We start from the raw sequence: 13,969 nt of genomic DNA, 5'->3' as shown, positions 1-13,969 counted from the left end.
GAGATTGTTCACTCTCAGATAGCCAGAGGGGGAAAACGTCCTTTACGCTTCTTGTAGCTTCTAATCTGAACCCTGAGAGGGCATTGAGGGTGGCCCTCAATAGTTCTTATTAAATTACTATTGATTTCTTGAGACAGGTTTTCTCTGTGTAGCCCTGGCTGTCCTAGAACGTGTTCTGTAGATCAGGCTGGCCTTGACCTCATGAGATCTCCCTACCTCTGTCTCTCAGTGCTAGGATTAAAGGCCTGCGCCACCACCACCCAGCACAAGCGTACCATCGTCTGATGCTCATTACTTAACACCAAACACAGGCAACCTCATGAACTCAGGGGTCCTCCTGACCCCACCTCCTTCAATGATGCAATCTCTTTTTGTCCTCCTTGCAACTATGGCAAGTTAAAGCAAATTGAGAGCCATTGTTCTTAGAAAGAAACTTCTAGTTTATCCCATTGGGCTTGTCCCCAAACCTCAAATGTGACCATAATGGAGACATCAAAAATAGGTGATGCAGAACAAATGATCTATCAATTCTAAACGCAAGGTAAAAGCTTTTAGGTTAAAGAATCTGCTGATGAATTAATATTCCACCAGAATATTGTTGCCTCTTTCAACAGGCAACATTACTAACTTAAGCTTTTGAATGTATTTTTAATTAAGAGATGTTATTACTGACAAAAAAAGAATATAACTGGAGGTCTCCAGTGCCCCCAACCCAGAGCTCGGGGAGCCTTGTAGAGGAGGGAGTGATAATATCTTAGGAGTCAGGGGGTGGAGGATCCCTGGGGAAACACTGCTCACCGAATCAACTAAACAGGGCACCTAAAGCTTCACAGAGACAGAGACTGCCATCAGAGAGTCTGCGTGGGTCAGGAGCAGGTCTTCTGCATACATGTCATGGCTTGGTGTTTGGCGTTTTTGTGGGACTCATAACAGCGGGAGAGGGTATATCTCTGACTCTTTTGCTGGCTCTCTGAATTCTTTTCCTCCTACTGGTTGGCTTTGTCCAGCCTTTATATGAGGGCCTTTGCCTTGTCTTACTGTGTCTTGTTATCTTGTCTTATCCTGCTTGGTTGCTGTCTCTTGGAAGCCTCTTCTTTTCTGAAGATGGGGGATGGGTGGGCCTAGGGGAGAGGGGAGGTAAGGGGGAACTGGGAGGAGTGGGAGGAGGGGAAACTGTGGTTAAGGTGCATTACATAAGTGAAGAATCTACTTTCAGTAAAAGAATGAAAAAGAAAATAAAAAGTACTTAAAATCCTGTATAAGAGAGGGAGAATTAATAATTTTTCTTTATAATGAAAGCAATATTATTATTTACTAAATTGGAAAACTCAAGACACCAAACTCTCTGCCTACACCTTGCCAAATTAAGCTTCCGAAATCGTCTGACAGACGTTTCATGCATATTTCCATCAGAATAAATTTTAATTCAGTAATCAGAAGCTTTTCATAAGCTTGGTTTTCAAATGTTAAGTTCCCAGAACGCTTTTCAATACAACGACAGCTACGCGTCCTGTGTGGGCGCATCTCTGCTGCTGTTCACAGATGTTGACATACACCGTGGAAGCATGGTCTGCATGGTGAGCTATTCCTGATCACCACGGCATCTTCTTGTTTCTTCCTGTCCCTCCTACAGCCTTGAGCAGTAGTTTTCACAGGGGAATTTTCCACTCCCTGTGGATGAATCTGAGACACAGGACTTCACAGGCAGCCTTTCCTCTTGTCCATTGACTCAAAAATGTTATTCTTGTTTTAAACGTGGAGAATGTGGTTCAAAGTCGTCGGGGGAATTCTACTCTCCCTTCTTCCTCACTTCCTCCCTCTTTTTTCCCTATCTCTTTCCCTCCCTCCCTCTGTCCATCTCTCCCTTATTCCCTCCTTCCCTCATTTTTTATTTATTGTCAACTTCTACAAGCTTCTTCTACACTAGAATCTTTTGGGAAAATTTACAAACAATTCAAGCTCAGAACCAAGTCAAAGTCAATCCCTAAAAACTGCCATTCTATTGTCTGGACAGGGTCCTAGGGACCACTGTGAAGCCCTGATCGGAAACCTCTTCTTAAGAAATTTACAATGAACTTTCCATGGAGATCTTAATTTTTTTAATGCCACATAATTTCGCATATATGAATTGGCAAATATTAGGACAACTTAAGAGGGCATGTCATCTTTACAACGAATTTGAGAATTATTGTTATGAATGGAAGAATTCTCCAGATCATAGAGACTTAATTTATCAATGGCTAGTTATTAATATTTAAGCAAGCCTTCCTTGTAAACATTACATATATTTGTGTCATGAAAAAAATACAGTAGTATGTCGTCTGTATCATTGGGGGACAGATGCTAGGACTTCCATGGGTTCTAAAACCCACAGATACTCAACTAATTTTATAAAATGGAATGTAACCTGCACACGCCCTCCTCTGCACGTTAAATAATCTCTACATCACTCACAGTACCTAAAACAGTATGAGTACACAGTAAACAAATGTTGTATTGTTTAGGAGTATTGATAAGGGGAAATATCTGAATTTGTTTTTTGGTATACTAATTCAATTTGTGGTTGGTAGTGGGTGTAAAAGAGGAACTATCGAGTAAGCATGATTTAACCTTGTTGTTTTCACCGTATGATCATTGTCAAGGTCTCTGAGCACATTACCCTGTCTCTGTAATATTTTAGGCACATTCACTACACAATGTGAGACTTCTCAAGGTTTTTGGAGGTAGTGACACTTAATGTCCCGACTCCATGATAATTTCTTACTGCTTTAAATGACTTCATCCACTGATTTTCCTTTACCGTTGTCCTTCCTACCTCTACCACAATGATGTCAGTATTGATTATGCAGAAATGACTTAATCAAACTTGGGAAGATCTTGGAGACTGAAGAAACAGGTAATAATGCATAGTAAGTAAAGCACTGACAAAGGTGCATATACTTCTGCAGGTTCTCTGTGAAAACAGACATCTGTCCTATAGGATAATGAACACAGATATTGTCAATTTTCCTTTCCTTCGTGGATGTATTAAGGACAATGTAAGTTGGCAGATTTTATTGCTAGGTAAGTAGGGTATTCATATATTGAAAACCTACACTACTTAGAAAATCAGTTGGAAGAAGAGATTGTTAGAATGTCCACATAGTGAGGAGATGCTTATGTGCCTTACTCCATGAATATATGCTCACCTTCCGTGAGTCTCTGCATGACAGAGGCCGGGAGCCTGCAGTGCACAATCAAATGCAGTATCCACATGTGAGCAGCAGCTAGAAGTGAGCCAACAGAGAGTAGGCACACTCCAGACATGGTACCATAAATGGCAGGACATCACAATGTTTCCCAGTAAAGTCGCCAGAGCTAGTGAGAAAAGTAACAGCAGATACAATTGTGGCATCAATACCTTGTTTGCCCAGGAATGTAATGCCAATATTCTAGACATTATAAGGCTTAGTTGTGGATGAACATCAAGACAGAATGTCTAATTTTTAGCACAGAACACTATAAATGAAATCTCTAACTCCTAAACAGTGAGGAAATGAACAATCTAGAGTAAGTCAAAGCACCCCAAGGCCAAGAAAATATGTGTGACTGTTTACTGAAAATATAGTATTCTTTCTTGATTTTTCACTTGGGGCCTCATGAGCTGTATAAAATGTATTTCAATTTTATGATAGAAGGCCAATACATAATAACACTACATCATTAATATAGTGTTAATGGTAATAAATGGTATTTACACTATTAAAAATATTATACAAAATATATATTCATTGTTATTTTAATGGCATAACTACTTGCCTATTTAGAGTGAGTATAAGTGTTTCTGAAGATATCCCGCCCATAAACTGCCACAAGGGAACCCCATTCATAATATTGAGAAGAACACATAAAAAAGCCATAAGGAGGTTAGGGAGAAGGCTCAGTTCATAAATTTGTTTAACTTGAAGGCATGAGGACCTGAGTTCAATACCAAGTAGACACTAAATATCTAATTGTGGTTTTAATCTGCATTTCCCTGATAACTAATGATAATGATTGTCTTGTTTTAGGTTTTTAAGCCACTTGTTAACTTGCCTGGGAGAAATAACTTCTCCAATTTTTAGGTTTTATTACCAAATTTTAACCTTTTTTTTTCATAATTTAGATGCAAACCATCAACAAGACATACAATTTTCCAAATCATCTTGTATTTTTTTGATTTGGTTTTACAGCTAATTGATGGTGTCCGTGAGGTACACTTTTTTTTTTTTTAAGGTCTAATTAAATGTTGTTTGGGAAGCGCTACTATTTGGGGCCACGTGCAAAAATCATTTGCAAGGTTCAGTGTCTCAGGTTTGCCACGATGATAAAAGTTTCAGTCGCTATACTTTCAAAAAAATCTTTTAAAAAAATTTTCCCCTTTTATTAATATATTCTTTTTTCAAACAAGATATCGTGATTGCAATTACCCCCCTCCTCTACTCCTCCCAGTTCCTCCCCACCTCCCCTCCCATCTGGATCCACTCCCTTTCTGTCTCTTATTAGAAAAGACCAGGCTTCTAAAAGGTAACAACTACACATCTTATAGCAATAAGGGAAGGCTTCGACTTCACAAGTTTTGTTGCTATTTAACAGCTCATATTCCTGCCACACAACAGTTACGCTTTCTATAATTGGCTGATAACCTCTGCACTTTCATTTCTAATTTCAGAAATTTGAGAGTCCTTCTTTGTCTTAATAAGGACAAGGGTTGGCAATTTTTCTGACCTTTGTCATTAACCATATTTGGGGTCGCAAATATGTTCATCTTCTTTCTGTTCTCTATTTCACCAATTTATTTGAAAAATCTTTATTCAGTTTATCTCCTTCTGTTAGATTTAGCTAAGCTTCCCCAAGCATCATTACCTCAGGGCACACAAGGAAGTTGTTGATTTCACCTTTTCCTCTTGTTAAGTATAGGACTTTAGCCCTTCTTTCTATCTAAGAGATAGTTCTGCATTTTATGTTTCTCTGTGTCCTCTTCACTTTTATCCCATTCAGTATATTTTCTGATTTCCCTTTTGACTTATTTATTAAGTCATTAAATATTTACAATATCTGATCTAATTTCCATGTATTGTGAATTACCCAGTGTTATTTCACATTTATTTCTAGTTTTGGGCCACACATGGGGAGCACAGAACACTGTCTATATTATTTCTCTTTAAAGTTACAGAGATCTGCTTTGTGGCCAAGTACACAGTTGATTCTAGAAGAGTTCTATTACCTGTCACCATGGGGAGTCATGCCAGGGAAACCGTCAACCACCGCTGACTATCTGAACACAGCTCTCAGTGGGTAATGGCTCTAAGTTATGTTTACTTGACTATTAGAAGCATTAAACTAACAGAATAGCTTCATTAGTAATATACAACTAGACAACACACTACCTAGAAAATATTACAGGTTTTTATTGTTTCCGCTACGGGGCAAAAACCTTCTCCTGATCACTTAAAACCAACAAGATGATACGGTGAAATTAAACAATGTCTTGAAATTTAATACAAAGTTTTGCAAAGATTTGCCATCGATATAAAAAGTATCTAATTTTCAAAGGTGCAAATTAATCTTGTAATTGATTAAAATCCATCTCTATGTGCTAGACTTTAATGTTTATAAATGTAAGCTAATATGATAACACATTCACAAATATTAGATTCTTTGTTATTTTCATTGTCGATACCTTGTCCCAGTATGTCTCTAGTGCCAGTGTGCCTACTCTACCTGAGTCACAATAACAATGTTCCCAGTTCTGCTCGGGGCTTCCCACTTCCAGGAGCACTCTTGCCACAGACATCCATATGAAGAATTCTCTCCCTTTCTCTAAGCCTTTGGCCAAATGTAGTCTCTACTATAAATACTGACTCTGCATTTCTCCCTATTCTTAATACTTTGTATCCTGTCACCAAAGTAATAGGAGGATTTTCCCTTTCAATGTGGTAGTTTGATTGCTTTCTATGGAGCCAACACAGAAGACTGTGAAACATGGGTACATTCTGACTGGGGTCAGGGTACAGCACAGGCCTTCATGGCTCAGGAATGCAGAAACCTCTACAGGAAAGACATGGAATTGTCTAGGCTCTCCATACAGAGTTCTTACATTTTTATTTTTAACTAAATTTTGAAAATAGAAAATAATCCCCCCCTCGTGTGTGTGTGTGTGTGTGTGTGTGTGTGTGTGTGTGTGTAAGTCTAGACGCATCAATTGGCTATGTTCCTTTCCTGATCAATTTTTGGATGTCATGGTTACTCTGAACTCAAGGTGTGTTAGTACATTTTCTAAAAGTAAGAATAGTTTGTGTAGGCTTTATGTGTGGGAAGATATATGTCATATGTTCAATAAAAGATGTCTAATGGAATAGTATTTGAGCCATAAAGGATTTCTTTTCGACTTTGAAGGGAACTTTCCCGGAAATAAAAAAAAAAAGTAGGCTTGCTACATTTATTCTCTTTTGGCTATTTTGGGGGAGTTATCACTTATTATTTTAACCTATAATTTCCAAATGTATTAAAGTGACAGAACTCAATGAGGAGAAGACAAACTCTTCTTGCTTTATGCATTTGCTTGTGTGACTTCTAGTTGCTCAGCCAAAAGTCATTAAGTTCTTTTCTTCATAGTTTTGGCCTTGGAAATAGACCATCTGCTGATACTCTGCTCTGCTGGGCTCAGAAACAACTCCCCTTTGACCTAAAGAAGCATCTTCAAGGTTTCTCTGACTCCCCTAAGCCACTTTTCCCATACTTTGTCTTCCCAAATTGAAGATGGGGATTTCTCTCAAAATCCCTTATCTAAGTCTGGCTGCCCCATACGGAACTCATTTGATCCCTATGATCTCATTAAACATTAAAGGTCAACTCAACCCTGGAGATGAACTTACATCCAATGCACAGATGAACTTTATCCTTGGGTCTGTTTATTTCCCCTAAACCTCCTTTGCTCTTCCTTAAACTTGCTCCTTTTCTCCAGGTCCCCCTCTGTGGCAATGGCAGGCACATTTAAACTTTCAGTTCATTGACTCATGAGGCACTCCCTCTTTCCATATGATACCTCCATGAGGGTGAGGAACGCGCCTGTCCTTCCCCCATAGCCCATTTGTTCTCAATTTGTTTGAGTAGATCAGTTGCTGAACCAACAGAGGGTGAAGGGACATTCCCCTTTCTACAGCTCCCACAAAAAGTCTTTCCCAGCTTCTCTTCCTCTAAGTGCTAAGAGGTTCGCTTAGGGAGCTGATGATGGGCAAAACTTGTTCAGACTCCCTTAGAAGAGGAAACAGCCTTTCCTGGCTCTCTCACATTCCCTTTCTGCTACAGAGATTTAGGTAACAGCAGTCTCTTTTTGAATGCACAGATGTAGTTAGATGTGGTGCTGGAGGCTGAGGCAGGAGAATCCTATATTTAAGACCAGGCTTAAATATGTACACGAGAAGGCTCTTTTCCCACCAGCACAACGCTTCTTTTCTCAAGGGGTTGTGTTTAAGAAGTGTATTAATAATACTTGTAAGCAAAAGAAAAACACCTTTGTCTACTCCTCACTAAACGAAAGTATTCCATAACTAAGTGTTAGGCCATAAGCTGGAATACTGCAGGGAGCAGCCATTTGCAGCAATGGAGAAGGAGAGCAAGGAGAATCTGAGGAAGAAGCTTCATGGTAGGTAGTGCAGATCTTAGTGTATTTTAGTAGCTATGCAAGCATAAAAATTCACTTAAAGCTTCTTCCATGAAACGGAGAGCTTGCTATTGAGCTGGTGACATCTATGAGAATGCATCATAAGATGGAGCTGTTTATATATTCATGCATCTTTATTTTTACCACATTTGGTGAAGAAGAAAATAAGAAGAAAAGCAACATTGGTATTCATTCTTACTGGCCAACACCCTGGCCTTAGGGACTGAAGACACATCAAGTAACTCATGCTTTACCACTTCCAAGACACTTGAGTATTTAGATGAAGTAAAGTAAGTCTTACTTTTTTGACGTGGGAAATGCTTCTGTATATGTGTTGCTTTTATTGGTTAATGAATAAAGCTGTTTCGGCCAAAGAGTAAAGCCAGGAGGGAAATCTGAACAGAGATTACAAAGAGAATAGGCGAAGTCAGGGAGACGCCATATAACTGCCGAAGGAGACAGACCTCGTAAGTCACAACCTCGTGCCAATACATAGATTAACAGAAATGGGTCAATTTAATGTATAAGAGTTAGGTTAAGAAGCCTGAGGTAATAGGCCAAGCAATATTGTAATTAATATAGTTTCTGTGTGTCTACTCGGGTCTGGGCAGCCGGAAACAAGGGAGCAGCCTCCTTCAACACTTTTCCCAGTGAGAAAGACTATGTGGGTTTTATAAAATAAAATGTTGATTAAACTTGACTCTAGTGATAAATGTATGAATAAAGTTCAGACATAATTATAAATAGAACAAATTATTTTTTCTGTCTATATTTCTCAACAAGCCTGTGAGTTCAGATATATTTACCTGTAACAATGACTTAAATGTGTTGAATATCTTAAATAATGCTAAGAGAATGTTTAATTTGCTAATCTTTAATCAAATTTACCAATTTAACAATGATTTAAAGATTCATAGAATTCAAATACATCAACCCACTGTCTTCAGTCTCGTTAATCCTATCTATTTTATTATTCATCCATATAATTTGGCTGATATCATTTCACCTTGAAAATATGAGGTCCATATGTGACTGTTTTATAAACAAAACCCTCACTTATTTAATAAAAAGTCTTGATGTTCTGAGTTTCTTTACAGTTCAAAAAGGAAGTAGTTGCAATTTTAAGATTTCAGTTTTTATGATAGTACTAAAATTCTTCAGGCATTTATAATTTATTCTTTGAAATGTGGCATATTAGTTATTGGTACCAATTTAACAGTGTATATTTTACATTTGTAATGATGGAAAATATCTTGATATCATATAAGCATATTTTAATATTAAGAAAAATTGCATTAGTTTTGCCAAACTTTCAAAACACCGATTAATAAAGATGCAATATTAATCAATCAGGGTCTCAAGTAATAATTATTTATTCATTCACCCAACAAGTATTTACTGAGGACAATTCCAGCACTGCTTCTAGTGTTTCAAAGGCATCAAGGAGCAAAACACCATCTCTCCTCTTTTATGACTTCACGCAAAACAGGAGAAACTAACGCACCTTGTGAGCAGATTAGTGTTGGAAAGTGTAGGACTTGTGCTTTCCAACCATCCCCTTCTCGTTTGCAAGTCATCATATCTGCGTGTTATTGATATGGACTGAGATAAAAATTGTCTTTTTCCTCCCACATTAGGGATATTCCCACAGAGTCACACTGACCCCTCTCTTATAACGCCACATTCTCACACTTGTTTATAAAGACTAATTAACAATAACTCATCAGTTACTGGCAAGCCTCAGTAATCAATGGTCATATCATAGAACTTGTGGATCTCCTAGTATTAGGCAGACAGAACTGATGTGAAATACTTGGTGTCTGACTGTCTGATAAAAAATGTTCTCAGAAAATTTTATGCCATTTTATTAACTTATTCCTCTAAATTTTCCATGAGTTCATTTTTCTTTTTCTTTGTATTCTTAATAGAAATATAAATTTATTTCAAACCTAAAAACTTACTTTGGCTAAATCTTGAGAAATCTTTTCTTTTATCTTAATTTTTCATATTTTTAAATAATGTACTTTAAATCTTCAGATCTCTTACATGAAACAATTGTGACTACTAATTTCAGAATGAGTTATCATCCTACATTCTTTCTCCTTTAATATTTTACCAGTTGATACTGCAACCAAGTCCTTTAGTAGTAACATTTATGGATATGTTTGGATATGTATGGATATGTGTGTATGATACAGGGTCTCATTTTGCAGTTTTCACTAGCCTGGAAGTCACTATGTAGATCAAGATGACCTTGGACTTGCAACAATTTTTCTGCCTCAGTCTCCTGAGTACTGAAACTCCATCACTGAGCCACTATATTAATTACTCTTTCTGTTTACAACGATGCTTTTCTGTTGGTTTCCATGTCACTAGTTGAAGAGAGGAGAGCGATTTCTCTGTATGTTATGTGTTTAGACTTTTCTGAAAGTTACAAAACTCAGTTCTTAATTTTCTTTAGATTAAGATATAGAGACACATACACATATGAAATACATGTAAATCAACAAATATACATATATTTATAATCAGCTGCTATACTTATAATTCTGTGTGCCACAGAGAAGATTCCTTTGTGGTAGAAAAGATGAAATAAGGTGATTTAGCTGTGCCTGGTGGTTCACACCTGCAATACTAAGACTCAAGAACTTGCAAGCCTGGGACAGAGAGTTTGCAAATCCACTTTAAAAAAATACAAAAAGATAGTCTATTTTATGAACTCTAAAAAACAATTCCATTTTTGTTATAAATACCATGTCATTATGAAGTTTCTAAAATTTAATATCAATAATCCAGAAGGAGTAAGATGTGATGGCACATGCTTGCAATCCCAATTAGAGAGACTAAAGCAGGAGGATTATGAGTTTGAGGCCACTGTTACAAAAAGCATTCCCTAAAGACAGAAATGGAAATCAATACATATGAACAGTATTCTTCACTGCTGTATGGTATGTATTTCATAAAACAAATCAATTAATTAGCTCAAAAATAAAACAGGTCAGGAGTGGTAGCACATAATTTTAATCTCCAAACTCCAGAGACAGAGGGCAGAGACAGCCTGATCTCTTGTGAGTTAGAGGTCAGCCTGGTCTACATAGTGAGTTGTAGTCAACTAGACCTACACAGTGAGATCCTGTCTAATAGACAATAACTAAATAAACAGGTCTTTGTAATGAGATAAAACAATTCTTGATCTTACAGAGAGGATGGACAGGTACCTAGTGATGACGAATTCCCATTAACCCATCTTCAGGAAGATGAAATGGCAGATGTGTACCAATAGGTGAGGCAATCTTAAGGAAGCTCCTAGGTTTACTTCCAGCTTGATTGAGTGACATGTCTGGGGCAGATTCTAAACTGACATTGTTCCAGTAGAGAATGAAAAATCTTAGATCTCAAAAGAAGTATTTGATTGGAAATAAACCTTTGCAACAATTAAGGGAATATGCTTAGCTTCTACTTGTAAGAGAAGGATCCTCTTATGTGAGCAACAGCGGAGGACTCACGGGGGTAAAAAAAGATGAGAACCAGAGAACATGTTCTCCTTCTCCTCAGCAGCACACCTCTGGCCTGGCACTCATTCTTAAAAGTACAAATTTGACAAAAGCAATTAAGGCCAAAAAATAAGTCATTCATTAGCAAACTCCATAATGAGTGGTCTGAATGGTCTTGTCTCAATTTTGTCATTGGGCAACACTTTAGATTCAAAATCAACAGTCTGTTCAACATGTGAACTTCAGCCACATGGGAGCTGGGAAGTTTGTTCTGACATTATGTCACATGAAAACAGGACAGAGCAAATGTGACATGCTATAAGGAGTATGATGTCGACTTGACATGGGTTTACTGTTTGCACAGGGTCAAGGGATTACTGAAATATTAGGATGCAGAAATGATGGCATGAACACAACAAAGAACAATAATCCCTCAGTTGTCTGTGTAACTTACACTCTGGAGTCATGAGGTGATTTCTGAGCAATTCTCAAACAAACATTGGTAAGTCAAAATATTTTTAGAGGAAAGTAAATGCTCCTGAAAGCTTGTGATATGAGAGATGAAAATAGAAAAAGTCACCATATGAAATGGGAGATTTCAGGATTATGTGACTTTGTATATTTTAAGAGATTTTATGTAACAGATTAAACTTACTTTGATACCTTGAACTAGCATTAATATGATAGTTGACGAGTGACCACAAAAGAGTATTAGAATATAGAAAGCAAATAGGAAATAAAAAGGTCGAAGAAATGATAATATCGGTAGAAACAATTTCCTTAACTATTTCTATGTGGTCTTTTCTTAAGGACAACTGAAGGACAGTCGATTTAAGTCAGAGGGGAAAAAATCACCTTCTTCTTGAGGGTTTGCGATGTAAGTTTGAAAAGGAAAAGCAGTTCTGGGTAAAGAATCTTTTCACACAAAACACACATGACTGTAAATATATAATGCATAAACAGACTTTCCAAGATGTCATCCAGGTACTTGCCGGAAATTTAACTTAAGGAACTCAATAGGAAAACATGCTATCTTTAATAAAACTGATCACAAATTTTATTTCCAACAACATGGTTATATCCTAACTGCTGAGTAAATAAATATGCTTTTGTCTGATGAAAGAAACATGGGACCTGACTGACAGATTAAGATTTTAAGGAGGACAAGGGATGTACAAAGGAATGTTAAAGGAGCATACAAAGGGCCCAAATGTGGTGTTTAAAGGCAATAGTGAGAGGCCATTTCCAACAGAAGATCAAGTGCAGTCATCGGTATAGAGAGAAGCCTTTGAGTAGCACAGACAAAATTTCCTCCTCTGTCTAGAGCCTGAGTGCCGGCCAGGCTAGAAGAGGTTAGGACAGAAGTCACAAAGCAAACAAAGCGTAAAAGTCAGAGGGGGAATCAGGTGATTAGTGAGGCGAATCCGTAACATATACTTATCAGTGTGAAGACCTTGAATTTGGGCATAGAAGTTATAATGTACTGTCTATGAACTTGAAGGGGATGTTGTGCATTTTAATTTTCTAGATATAGGTCTCATGGGGTTCAATGCAGCCTTTCCCATGTGGTAGCAACAGGATTCATGCACATGATATCAAAGTTTGTATTGTTAAGTTTTGTAAGTGGACTACCAGGTTCTGATACCCAGTTAGCCGAATTGAGAAATTCAGCACCTACAATGAGGAGATGGATTCCGATCACAGGGCTGGCCCAGTCACAGCCTCATGGGTGCCATGCTGACTCTGGGTGTTCATGTCTTAAGTCCTGATCATGGTAATCTGTGGCCTAGATCACTGGAAAAGAAATTACTACTAAAGTAAGTGGGAGGAAGGGAATCATAGGTGTGTTCCGAGTGAGTAAAGGCAGCAGAACTCAGCAACATTGCCATTAGTCAGAATGGATGAGGACATTAAAACCTGCATGCCTGAGGATGTCCTCCTATCTACAACTCTGAGCAGTGACTAATGAAGAAAAGCGTTTGTCAGGACAAAGCAAGAAGTGATGGAAAAGAAGGAATATTGTAGTGGAGCCGAAAGATGAGAACAAAAAAGAATTCTTAGAGGGAAAGACAGTGCAAGATAGGTGTTCAGTCTTCTAAGGGAAACATCAAGGAGGGCACGTGTTCTCAGAAATCCTAGGGTAGCCCGGCGGAAGTGGCCTGATGTGTGGAGGCTGATTAACCTGTCCAAATCAGAGGGGAAATGTATTTAAAATGCCAAAGGTTGCCTGAGTGAGGCTGGAGTACACTTCTCTGTCCTTCACTGAGGGACATTGCAATGGACAGAATCTAGACAGAAGTGTGGAAGAGAAATGACGAGACTGAGAGGCCCAAAACAAAGGACAGATACTGCAAAAGTGCACCAGGGCAGAGGGTGGCAGAGACAGGGCCTTGTTATGCAATGGGTAACATCATCACATAAACAAACCTGAAAGAGGTCCCACAGCAGAGCTTGTCTGAATGAAACTAGAAAACCATCCTTTATGACAAAGAGGCAAAACGGATTGGCCCTTAGCCATGGGTCTTCAAAGCTGAATGAAAACAAACACCTAAGGGTGTTCACTAGGACACTAGGACTGCAGAGTATCAGGTAATGGCTTAGTCAGGCCTCTGACAATGACTGTAAGGCTCAGAGGCCTTCCAGAAACTCAGGGCGAGAAGAGGACAGTAGGCATTGCCGCGGAACAGTGTGGTGGGGCCAGGCGGGCAGATAAAGAAGGAAATGAAGGACCGGAGGACATGTGCTTCTGTCAGCTGTTCAAGAAGTAAGTAATGGAAGCAGGGAGGTCAGC

At 38.3% G+C, this 13,969-nt stretch overlaps 1 protein-coding gene across 4 annotated transcripts in view; it reads right to left on the bottom strand.

Annotated features, from left to right (window-relative positions):
* Window positions 1–13,969, bottom strand: part of Dlgap1 (DLG associated protein 1) — a 763,362-nt gene that overhangs the window by 590,810 nt on the left and 158,583 nt on the right. The gene's annotated exons all lie outside the window — the stretch shown is intronic.

Source organism: Chionomys nivalis, chromosome 26 (genome assembly GCF_950005125.1).
Source record: "Chionomys nivalis chromosome 26, mChiNiv1.1, whole genome shotgun sequence".
Classification (NCBI taxonomy): Eukaryota; Metazoa; Chordata; class Mammalia; order Rodentia; family Cricetidae; genus Chionomys; species Chionomys nivalis.
The sequence above is the reverse complement of the archived record's forward strand: the minus strand, read 5'-3'. Positions and strand labels throughout refer to the sequence as shown.